This window comes from Notechis scutatus, chromosome 10 (assembly GCF_049901735.1).
Source record: "Notechis scutatus isolate UNSWTSFEM ecotype Mainland chromosome 10, rNotScu1.2, whole genome shotgun sequence".
Classification (NCBI taxonomy): domain Eukaryota; kingdom Metazoa; phylum Chordata; class Lepidosauria; order Squamata; family Elapidae; genus Notechis; species Notechis scutatus.
Window position 1 is genome coordinate 11,548,563 of NC_142018.1, and position 12,056 is coordinate 11,560,618.

Sequence of the window (12,056 nt, forward strand, 5' to 3'; positions counted from 1 at the left end):
CTGGGCTCTACCACACTTTATCTTTCTTTGTAGGAATTTCCCCCTGATATACATTTATCTATATATCTACTTATATATAGTGACGGGTCCAGGGAGTGATGTGGTGGCCTAGAGGTGGAACTCTTACCTCACAATCAAGAGGCTGTGAGTTCGGTCCTAGGTAAAGACATATTTCTCTCTCTGGGCACACTGAGAACATATCTGCTGAACATAACTCCACACTGGCAACAGGAAGGGCATCTGGCCAGTAAACACTCAGCTCCATTCAGTTTCCCAGACTCCACCCCTCAAGGGTTTATAGGGTCGGTAAAGATGATGATGATATAGTGATGATGATTGTTCTGTCCTTTAATTACTAGCTGAATTTAAGGGAGGCAGACTTAAACTCCACAAAGGCATCCATACAAAGTCTCTTTATTGGTTCATCAGGCATCCTCAAATATAACTCACAGTTACGTCGAGATTCATCTCAATGTCCAATTCTCTGCATAGCTGACTTTATGGTGTAAAAGGATGGTAATCTTTCATCCCATATCAACGGAGCAAGGAGGTGAGATGCCAGCATGATGCTGGGTTCAGGCAAGAGAGAAGGAACCTCCCACAATCCAACCAAGAGTCAATTCAGTGACCAATCAGGATTACAGGTGGCCACATGATATGGATTATATTTCCCAATATACCTTACATTTACCATGATGCATTGCCTTAATTCCCTCATCTTAATTCCCAATAAATATTTATTTTAATTAGTTATAGCAATAATCATTCCCTAACAAAAGAACTACATAACATTGTACTTTTCAATCAGATTCCGCAGTATATTTCCCTCCTTTACTTCCACAGAGTTTTATTTATAATACCAAAAAAAAAAAAAAGAAGAAGAAGAAGAAGAGAAAGAAACAATTGATCCATTCATATCTTCGAAGCAATCCACTATCCAGATGATGGTTGATCAACAATGGGAAAAAGTAGGGTAGACTCTCTCCAACTTTTTTGTTTGCCTGTCCCATGAAATCTGTTGCGTTGGCTTCCTATGAAATAAATGAAGAGAAAACTGACATCAGAACTGTAACATTCAGCCACCAGTGGAAGAATATTTCAACCTTAGAACCTTCAGTCATGGATTGAAAAGGGCCTTCGCCAGAACAAAGGAAGTTCAAAGCCAGCTCAGAATGAATGATGACTGAGTTATAATTCATCAAAAGGTTCTGTTCCAATCCCTGAAACTGTGCTGGTATAAAAGTTCATTTTTTTTAAAAAAAAAATCACGTCTCATGAGAATTGGCTTATTATCCTATACCAAGATAACTGGATTATCAACAATTGTTTTATGAGTAATCACAATTAACAATACACTTTCACCTATCACATTTTCTTCATTTCTTTTTGTTTAGTTTCCCTAGTTTACAGATCCTTATCACCACCACTATACTTATAGATACTTATAATTTGGGAAAAAAGAATAATTTATGCACCTAATGACATGGACTCTCATGGGCTGGACAATCAACAAATTGCAATGATTTTCATGTTTATAAAACACAAGCCGAATATAACCATTTTTTTTAAAAGCCTTTTGAAAAAAAATCTGATTTTTATAATGGTTAAGTTGCAAATGAGTAAAAAAATATCTAAGATTTATATGAAAGTACGCAGTACAAATCTTATAAATAAGAAATCAAGAGATGTCTGCAGAAAAATAAAAAAATGGTATCTAAATTGATGAGTATGAAAGATACAGATGTTCTATTTTTGAAATTAGGAATAGCAACACCAAAACTGGTGCTTTCTAATTTTTTTCCAATTCTCATAATGAGAAGGGATGAAGCATGTTTGGAACTCTCAAGTTAAATCAAATTTGTGGGTTGTTTCCCTTTTTCCAACTATGTCTCAATATATTTAACCGAACAGTGAGAACAATTAGCCGGTAGAACAGCTGGCCTTCAGAAGTTGTGGGTGCTTCATCACTGGAGCCTTTTAAGAAGAGACTGGACAGTCACTTGTCTGAAATTGTATAGGGTCCATTCAACAGGGGGTTGGACTGGAAGACCTCCAAGATTCTTCTCTTCTCTTCTCTTCTCTTCTCTTCTCTTCTCTTCTCTTCTCTTCTCTTCTCTTCTCTTCTACTCTACTCTACTCTACTCTACTCTACTCTACTCTACTCTACTCTACTCTACTCTACTCAACTCTATTCCCTATTCTGTTCTATTCTGTTCTTATTATTCTATTCCATTCCATTCCATTCCATTCTATTCTATTCTATTCTATTCTATTTTATTGTATTCATCGCCAACCAGTGGGCCGGAGACCACTGGTGGTCTGCGAGAAAATTTTGATGGGCTGCAGAGAAATGACACCCCCAAAGCAATTAATCCAGGCTGCATGGGAACACAAGGCTTGTGTCACTTGAATTGTGAACAACATGAGGTAGTGAGGGGAGGGGGGGACAGGGCGGAGGTGGGAAACATGCCTCACTTGCCCCACGTGTCTGACCTGGCCACTGGGCTGCTTCTTTCTGCTTCTTTCTTCTTCTGCTTTTAGCTGCATGCAAGGAAAGCAGCAAAAGTCTTTCTTTGTCTCTCCCAAACTCCACCAGAAATGAGTCTTTGTGACCCTGCAAGGCATCCTTGCTCCAAGAGGCTGTGCCGGCACAACAAGTCTCACAAAGACTCATTTCTGGTGGAGTTTGGGGGTGAGAAAGAAAGACTTCTGCTGCTTCTGCTGCTTTCCTTGCATGAAGCCAAAAGTCTCTCTCTCTCTCTCCCCCTGAGAATGGAGCTGGAGACAGTCTCCTGAGATCCCAAATAAAGAACGATTGATTGGTAGGAAAACGGGGTGGGGAATTTTCCTGCAGACTTTTTTGGGGATTTTCCCAGGGTCTCTGGTCCGCGGGATTTAAAATTATGAGTTTGGCGGTCCCTGAGGTCCAAAAGGTTGGTGACCCCTGTTCTATTCTATTTCTGTTCTGATAATCCTTCAGAGACCTTTTCAGATTTTTGCATTAAATGCATCACAGTCCAATTGACAACCAGGTGCAGAGATTACAAATACTTTGGAGGTCAGAGTTTATGTGTGTGAGAACTCTAAGATGGGTGATCCCTCAATTTTAATAGCCAGCCATCAATACCCCCACTCAACATCTAAACACCCATGTACAACAAGCACCATATAAATTCCACACACAGAGAACAGCCCAAAGGACACACTCTGCTAGGGAGAAGTTCCCTGAAGATGGGCTCCAATATAAGTCCAAAAGCTTGGAAGCCAAAACCTCTGGTCCCTGGGATTGACTCAGATTGGATCTCAGTTTTAGTTTCTGTTGGTTTCTCATTTTTCCACATATAAGTTTGGTTTCTTCCATTCCTGAACTAGTAAGTTTTTAAAAGTTCACACAAAGGTGCATGCTTCTTTCATGTTCTTTCTTTCAGTGGAACTACTTGCCTCCAGAAGTTGTGGATGTTCCAACACTGGAAGATTTTAAGAAGGGATTGGACAACCATTTGTCTGAAATTGTATAGGGTTTCCTGCCTGAGCAAGGGGGTTAGACTAGAAGACCTCCAAGGTCCCTTCCAAGACTGTTATTCTATTCTATTTTGCATCTGACTTTATATCCATAGGTTTTGTGAGCTGTTTCTTCTAACACAATGTAGTTGTGTACATTATATTTGCACACTGTTATGGGAATTGGTATAGGGGTTTGACAAGTTCAGAAAAGCGCAGATTATGAGTGGGGACTGATTTTAAATTCAGCATTGGCTTGCAAATGCAAATTTAGATATAAAGGTAAAGGTTCCCCTCACACACATGTGCTAGTTGCTTCTGACTCTAGGCCCCCTCATCTCCGTTACAAAGCCAAAGAGCCAGCACTGTCTGAAGACGTCTCCATGGTCATGTGGCCAGCATGACTAAACACCAAAGGCGCATGGAACGCTATTACCTTCCCACCAAAGTGGTCCCTGTTTTTCTACTTGCATTTTTACGTGCTTTCGAACCGCTAGGTGGACAGAAACGGGCAAGTAATGGGAATTCACTCTGTTAAGTGGCGCTGGGGATTTGAACTGCCAAATTGCTGACCTTTCTGATTGACAAGCTCAGCATCTTACCCACTGAGCCACCGCATCCCTAAATTTAGATATATTCACTTTCAAATATAAGCTATATAAACTTCTCCCTAGTCCTTAATGATGTATCTCCCAATTTACTTCAATGATTTCCATGCAAGGGAATACTTTCATAAAACTCCAGTACTCTTTCTTTCCAGTTCCTCTTTTTTCCAATTTCAAACATCGTAATATCCTTGCCTCATTTCAGCAGCCATGATTCTTCCTTCTGAATGAGAATCAGTTCATTAGCAGAGGTCAAATTATTTTGGATGTCCACGTTTCAATAGGATGTCATTGAGGCGGATGGATTCTAGGGTATTTCCTGAGGGTAGGATCCGTTTTCTATTTTTCTGATCTTATAAGAAACAATCCAGTTAAAACCAGAGTTGAAAATGCTGGAGGAAAAAATAAAATAAAATCTGAAGGAGAAATCATAAAGAGACATTCAGATGCCGAAGACAAGACATGTTATCTGAGACCAATAAGATTTGTCTAGCTTCACTTGACTTGAAAAATCTATTGCTGATGAAGTATGAAGGCAGAAAACAAACATAATACCATATAAAAAAAGTTGACTGTGCTAAGCAAGACATTTAGAAGAAAGGAGCTGCCTGCAGGGAGATAAAGAGAGAGATTAAAGAAGTATCCTTGATCTGGACATAACCAATTAGCACTAAGGATGGGCTAATGCTGCAATACAAGCCAGCAAATTCCAGTCTACAGGACTCAGTGATCATATGTGGGTGAAGTAGAGATCAGCTGCTCCCAAAGGCCATTTTCCAGAAGAAACAGCTTTCATAGCAGAAGAAGTGAAGAGTGAGCTAAGTCCAGAATGAACTAAGTTTAGAGAACTGGAAGACAAAACATACGAAGTACAGTTGCAGGAATTGGGAGCATCTAATTTAATGAAAAGAAGGACTAGGGGTGACATGACAGCAGTATTCCACTATCGGAGGGGCTGCCACAAAGAAGAAGGGGTCAACCTATTCTCCAAAGCTCCTGAAGGCGAGACAAGAAGCAATGGATGAAAACTAATCAAGGAGAGGACCAAGGAGAAATTTCCTGACAGTTAGCAATAGCAATAGTACTTAGACTTATATACTGCTTCACAGTGCTTTACAGCCCTCTCTAAAGGGTTTACCTAGTCAGCCTATTGCTCCCAAATAATTTGCGTCCTCATTTTACCCACCTTGGAAAGATGGAAGGCTGAGTCAACCTTGAGCCTGGTGAGATTTGAACTGCCAAATTGCAGGCAGTCAGCAGAAGTAGACTGCAGTACTACATTGTAACCACTGCGCCACTGCAGCACAGTTAGAATAATTGATCAGTGGAACAACTTGCCCTCCAGAAGTTGTGAATGCTCCAACACTGGAAGTTTTGAAGAAGAGATTGGATAACCATTTGTCTGAAGTGGTGTGTCTAAGCAGGGGGTTGGACTAAAAGACCTCTAAGGTCCCTTCCAACTCTTCTCTTCTCTTCTCTTCTCTTCTCTTCTCTTCTCTTCTCTTCTCTTCTCTTCTCTTCTCTACTCTACTCTACTCTACTCTACTCTACTCTACTCTACTCTATCCCCAGGGTCTCTTCCAGCTTTGTTATTCTGATAAGGCCTTACTGAACAAGGCCCAAGAGGATATGTATCCCTTACTCACATACACATACACATACTTGTATTGTGACCAAAAAAAATAGCCTGGAGAATGCTAAGGATCAATAGGTCTTGTCTGAAAATCATGAACAGTTACAGGCAGCAGTTGGTCATGCAGATTAGGAGTGACTGGCTTAATGAAAACCTATGAATGGGGCTGTTCTTTGCCACAGACAGAAAGTTCTCTGTGCAGCTGAGCGTATCCAATAGTGGCTGGCAAGTCACAAGTAGAGCATGTGATTGGTAAACTCTTGAACAATAATGGGTCCCCCTATTTGGAGGGTTTGTGTGTCAAAATCCAGATTTTTAATGGAATTTTAATGGCTCTCGTCCCTGCTCCCCATAGGAAAAAAACATTATTCTCCAGGCTGTGGTTTGTTTTCAGGGTCCTGAAATGTTTTAGGGATGAAGCTTTTTTTAAACCCAAATGTTTACAGATAAAGTGTAGAGAGCCAGAATAATTTTAAGTGAGGGATTGTATTCCTTCTTCCTTCATACAGTGCCCCTTGTTTCAAGAAATGCTATTTTGTAGATTTACTGAATGCCTCTTGTCAGTTCGTCTATTTTTTTTTTAAGTCATAGGATGGGAAGGATCTTGTAGATCAGAGGTGAAAAACCTCTGGCACCAGGTTTGCAGATTATTTCTGCAAAAACTTAAGCTGCTGTTGCAGTTTGATCTCCCCATAGCCCATGGCGGAGGGGTGGAAGGCTATATTGCTTTTCTTCAGATCTAAGCTAGTCCCTTACTTTCGTAAAATTATCTGGCAGGAAGGGACCTCAGAGTTTTCCAGTCCAAACCCCTCTTCAAGGCAGGAGCCTTTCACCATCCAGGACAAATGATAGTGCAATTTATTGTTGAACTAGCTCTATACCCATGCTTCGCTACGAAACTATGTGATTGGGCTTAGTTTGGGGGGAGGAAAATAAGGGGGGGAAATTCTGCCTCTGCCTACCAAGCATCCATCAGCATTTATCTGGCTAGCGTCCTGTCAGTTTGTGAGAGAGTTGAGGGCTGTTTGGAAACAGAAGCAGTATTTGCTGGGTGAGCAAGAAGGAGACAGCACGGAGCCTGGGCGTGGCTTAGCTGTTCTGTACTGAAGCTGCTTGGTGCTGTGAAACTGAAACTGAAACTCCTCTCCTCTGCTTGTGCTTTGCATTTGGAAGAGATTTCTTTTCAGGTGGGGAGAAAGAGTAGAACTCTTTAGCATCAGAGCGTGTTAATAATAATATACAAAATACTAATGCTGTGATGGTCATTTCGAAAAATCCTTTCTTAGTGAACACCTAGTAGCCAAGAGGAACATGCGTGCCAAATTTCAAGTTTGCAGGCTTTATGGGTCTGGAGATTTTGTGATGATGTGTGAGTGGGATTTATATATATGTTGTGGCTCCGGGTTTGGATTCTGTTCCTGTGGCAGATTGGAGTTCAAGTGAGGAGGACATGGCAGAACAATATGAACCGGCATTGCTGAGTGATTGGAATAGTAACCAGGATGAGGAGATGGAGATAACAAGGGATGACAGACCTGCAGTATTAGAGTGGTCAGAACCTTTGACCTCCTCTGGTGCTTTATCTGATCAGCAGCCGGGAATGGATGACAGGGAAGGCATCAGAGAGTCTTCTAGTGGAGATGAGAATTTGGAGAACTTGTGGTTAAATGTAAGGAACAGAAGAAGATTAAGGAGGCAAACCCAGCTAGAAAGAAAGAGGAGGGTGAGCCAATAATTAGGGAAATTAGTACGTTGCCTCAATGAGTATAAAAGGACACAGCTGGGCTGGTAGAATTTGCCAGAAGCAAAGTGACTTATTGAGTGAGGATGTTACAGCAAGAAGCTCTGAGGCTTGAGATTTATTGCCAAGACTGGTTTGCCGGACAGAGTAAAGATTTATGCTGTGGATTGGGATTTTTGCCAGCCGTTATCTTGTGAGACTTTATTTTGTTTGAATTACTTCTGAAACGGCTGCTTTGGCAGCTGGTAACCTGAAGTCCCGAAGGTGTTTTTTTCAAATGGCAGCTGTATTTCCTTAAAGTCATGTCATGTTTCCTTGAAGATGTTTGTCTTCTCATCCGAGAAGTTTCTTGGAAATTCCCAGTCATCCAGGTCAAAGGTGTTTTTTTTCAAAAGACATCTGGATTTTTCTGTGCTTTTGTTTTTGAATAGAATAGAATTCTTTATTGGCCAAGTGTGATTGGACACACAAGGAATTTGTCTTGATGCAAATGCTCTCAGTGTACATAAAAGAAAAGATACATTTGTCAAGAATCATAAAGTACAACGCTTCATGATAGTTCTAGGGTACAATAAGCAATCAATCATACTAGGAAACGGTCCATATAAATCGTAAGGATACAAGCGACAAAGTTACAGTACTACAGTCACAAGTGGGAGGGGATGGGTGATAAGGAGTGATGAGAAGATTAATGGTAATGCAGACTTTGTAAATAGTTTGACAGTGTTGAGGGAATTATTTGTTTAGCAGAGTGATGGCGTTCGGGGAAAAACTGTCCTTGTGAGTCTAGTTGTTTTGGTGTGCAGTGCTCTATAACGTTGTTTTGCGGGTAGGAGTTAAAAGGCGTTTCATTTCACATCTAAGAAGCTTCTTGGGTTCTTGGATGAGAAGAACTTCTTGGATGAAAAGTGGAACCTCTTCAAGGAAAAACTAAGGAAGTCCAGTTGCCTTTTGAAAAAGCACCTTTGGGACAATCGTGACTGGGATTGACTGAAAATCTCATTAGATATTTAGTAACTGGAGGGATTTGAGTCCAGGTACTTTGGTAGGCCTGGTGTCACAGAGTGGTGCTGGAAACGATGGGCCTTGCTAGCCAAAGCTTCTAATTAGCAAACCTGGAGAAATACCAGAAATCATCTCAGAGTGGTGGTAGGGAGGTTGAGCATCTTGAAAACATGGAAAGGTTAATTGAAGGCCTGGGGCATCTCCTCTCTTGCCGTTGTTATGCTAACAACGTTTTGGCAGGCAGATTTAATGATTCCTGGTTACCTGGCTTCCCAATTAATCTCTTGTCCCCAGATGGAGAGAGTTTAAAGAAAGGTCTTTGTCAGACTTCAGGTGAACGGAGATGCTGCTTTGGCAGTCAGGTTCCTAGCCTTCTCATGAGCCAAATAATTCATATTTAGTAGCATGGATGCAGAAACTTCAGGATACTGTAAAGTTTTCTACAGCCCATCCATACTGAGCCCAAATACAATTATATTAAGGTCATGTAATCACGTGACATATTCTTATTTCTTTTCCTTTTTTTAAATCATCCTGACATTGCAATAAATGACGTATTTCTTGAAAAATAAGGCTGCACCAAAACCCTCCGATTTTACCAAGAGATAGTCCTCTACGGTTCCTTTAACGACCATTCAAAGTTACAACGGCAGTGAAAAAAGTCACTTAACAACTTGTTTTGCTTAGCAACAGGAATTTTGGACTCAACTTGGTCATAAATCGAGCACCACCAAAGAGGGCCACTTGTGAGTACAATCCAAACAACAGACTACCCTAACTGTGAAGAGAATAAGAAACAGGTGGGAGAGAAAGAAATTTTAAAAAGAACATAATTCTTTTATTTCTCTACAATCCAGGGGTAATAGTTATCCTTACGAAAATTCCTGCAATTCAGTTTTTAAAGAACAGCTTTGAGTCCTGCTCAATCTTATTCTCCAGTTTTTCTGACCTACGAAGAACATATAAAGAATGGTTACAGGAATTAAGGTATCTCTAGTCTAATGAAAAGAAGAACTAGGGGTGACATTATAGCTGTGTTCCAATATTTGAGGGGCTCCTGCAAAGACATGGGGGGGGGTTCAATCTATTTTCCAAAGCACCAGAAGGCAAGAAACAATGGATGGAAACTAAGCAAGGAGAGAAGCAACCTGGGATTAAGGAGAAACTTCCTAAGAGTGGGGACAATTAACCAGTGGAACAGAAGTTGCCTTCAGAAATTGTGGATGCTCTATCACTGGAGGCTTTCCAAAAGAGACTGGACAACCACTTGTCTGAAATGGTATAGGTCAGGATCGCCTGCAGGAGTAAGGGGATTTAGAAGGCCTTCAAGGACCCTTCGAACTCCATTGTTCTATGCTCTGTGTTCGTTTCCATCAACAGAGAGTCAGCTCAAATGCTGAGAGTTTACAGATGTTGTTAAGCCAGCATTTAGAAACTGGTGAGGAGGCATATTTCCAGGCTTGTGCTGCCACCTTTCTTGCAGTTATCCAGCCAGCTAGAGCCAGCTACAGCTTTTCATAAATCTATATATATATATAAAAGCGAAATACCACTCATGCCTCATCACAAAATCTCCAGAACTGTAAAGCCTGCAAACTTGAAATTTGGCACGTATGTTCCTCTTGCTTTTAGATATTCACTAAGAAAGGATTTTTTTTGAAATGGCCATCAGAGCATTTAGAGTATTTCCTATATTATTATTAACACGCTCTGATGCTAAGGAGTTCTACTCCCCCTCCCCACCTGAAAAGACATCTGTTCCAAATGCAAAACACAAGCAGAGGAGAGGAGTTTCAGTTTCACAGCAGCAGCCAGCTTTAGTACAGATCAGTTGAGCTAAGCCACGCCCAGGCTCCTTGCTATCTCCTTCTTGTTCACATAGCAAATACTGCTTCAGTTTTCAAACAGCCCTCAACTCTCTCACACACTGACAGGATGCTAGCCAGATCAATACCAATGGATGCTGGTAGGCAGAGGCAAAATCCCCCCCCTTATTTTCCTCCCCAAAAACTAAACCCGACCACATAGTTTCACAGAGAAGCACGGGTATCCAGCTAGGAGCTTCTAAAATTGCTAATGGAGGACTATAAACTGCCATGAAATGGAACTGTAAACTGCCATGCAGTAGTTTGTAGGGATCTGTTTTTCTAGCCCTTAATGCAGATGCATCGTCCAAGCTGCAAATTCCTCGCATTTCCAAAGTTTTGGAGCCCAACAGAGTATCGGTTTGGCCCTCCCTTTGCTGCCTCCCTTCTTTCCTTTCCTGCCAATGTTTGTTGCATACTCATAGTCAAGCCAAGAGGTGTTTGGGGCATGCTGGAGGCATATAGCTTTAATCACTGGTGGAAAGTCTGTTGAAATACACTTCCTGCTGTGCTGGGGTGTTAATAAAACATCTGTCCTGGGGTATATGTGATTTCGTTCTCTCTTTGGTCATTCATCTCTGTTTTATTCTCATCAGAAAAATTTAGGCCTCCAAGTTTGGAAGTAAGCATAGCCCTAAATATAAGCACTTCCAACAAAGGTTTTTAAGAACCCTAGACATGAGGGGAGGGTCCCATGTAGGCACAAACCCCTCTTCCTATTTCTCAAGATCCCCTCTACAGCTTCTAATCACAACTGAGGGCTAACTTGGGGTGTTTAAATTAGGCTACTTTCATCACTGGCAGGAACCAATAAGATAAATAGCCTCACTTTTCTGTTCGCCTGCAATCTGCATTTATTTGTTTGCATGTATGTACGATATGTAAAAGAAATAGTGGAATGGAGGCAAACCAAGGCACAGAACAATTGTAAGTCTCCTAGGAATCTTGTTAAAGTATTTTGTGTGCTTAGCACTAAATCCTTTTCGGTCCCCCATTGGGGGTGTCTGGAGGAGGGAGATGAGGTTAAAAAAAAAAATCGCGCTGGTGGCCACAATCATGGAATAAAAAACTCACCCCCTTTTTGCATACATTCCACTTGTGTAACAGGTGTAAAAGAGAAACACTAACCTGGTGCTTGATACATCCAGCGGAAGGTATTTACTGTATTTTGGGTGCTTTCCTGGGCGTGTATTTCCACCAAGAAGATAGTAGCACATGGTTCCTCTGATGGTTGTTGGACTAAGTCAAGTGCATCCAAGGACAAACTGGAACTAATGGAACTAATGGACAAACTGGAACTGCTCAAATGAAAACCAACCACAACGAAGTGATCTATGGAGAAAAAAAAATCCCTGTTTCCTTTGAATTCTGAAGTCCTCAAAGTCTGCAACCCTTTTGTGCCAGGGGGAATTATGTTAAGAAAAAATACTGTATCACCCAGCCATGGATCAAGTCTATTCAGATTAGTTCGTGATTGTTGACTCTCTGGTCATGGGTTCTCAACCTATTGACGTTTTGACTACTTCTGTGAGCCCATGTCAGCTGCAGTGAATTATTGTAGCAATCAAGCCTGCTGAATATATTTATTTCAAAATAAAGAGCAGTGTTATTCACATCTACTAGAGACAAGTCCTTCCGATGTCAATACAAATTGAACCATTCCTCAAGTCATGAAAGCTAATTAGTCCATTTTATGCACATGCAAA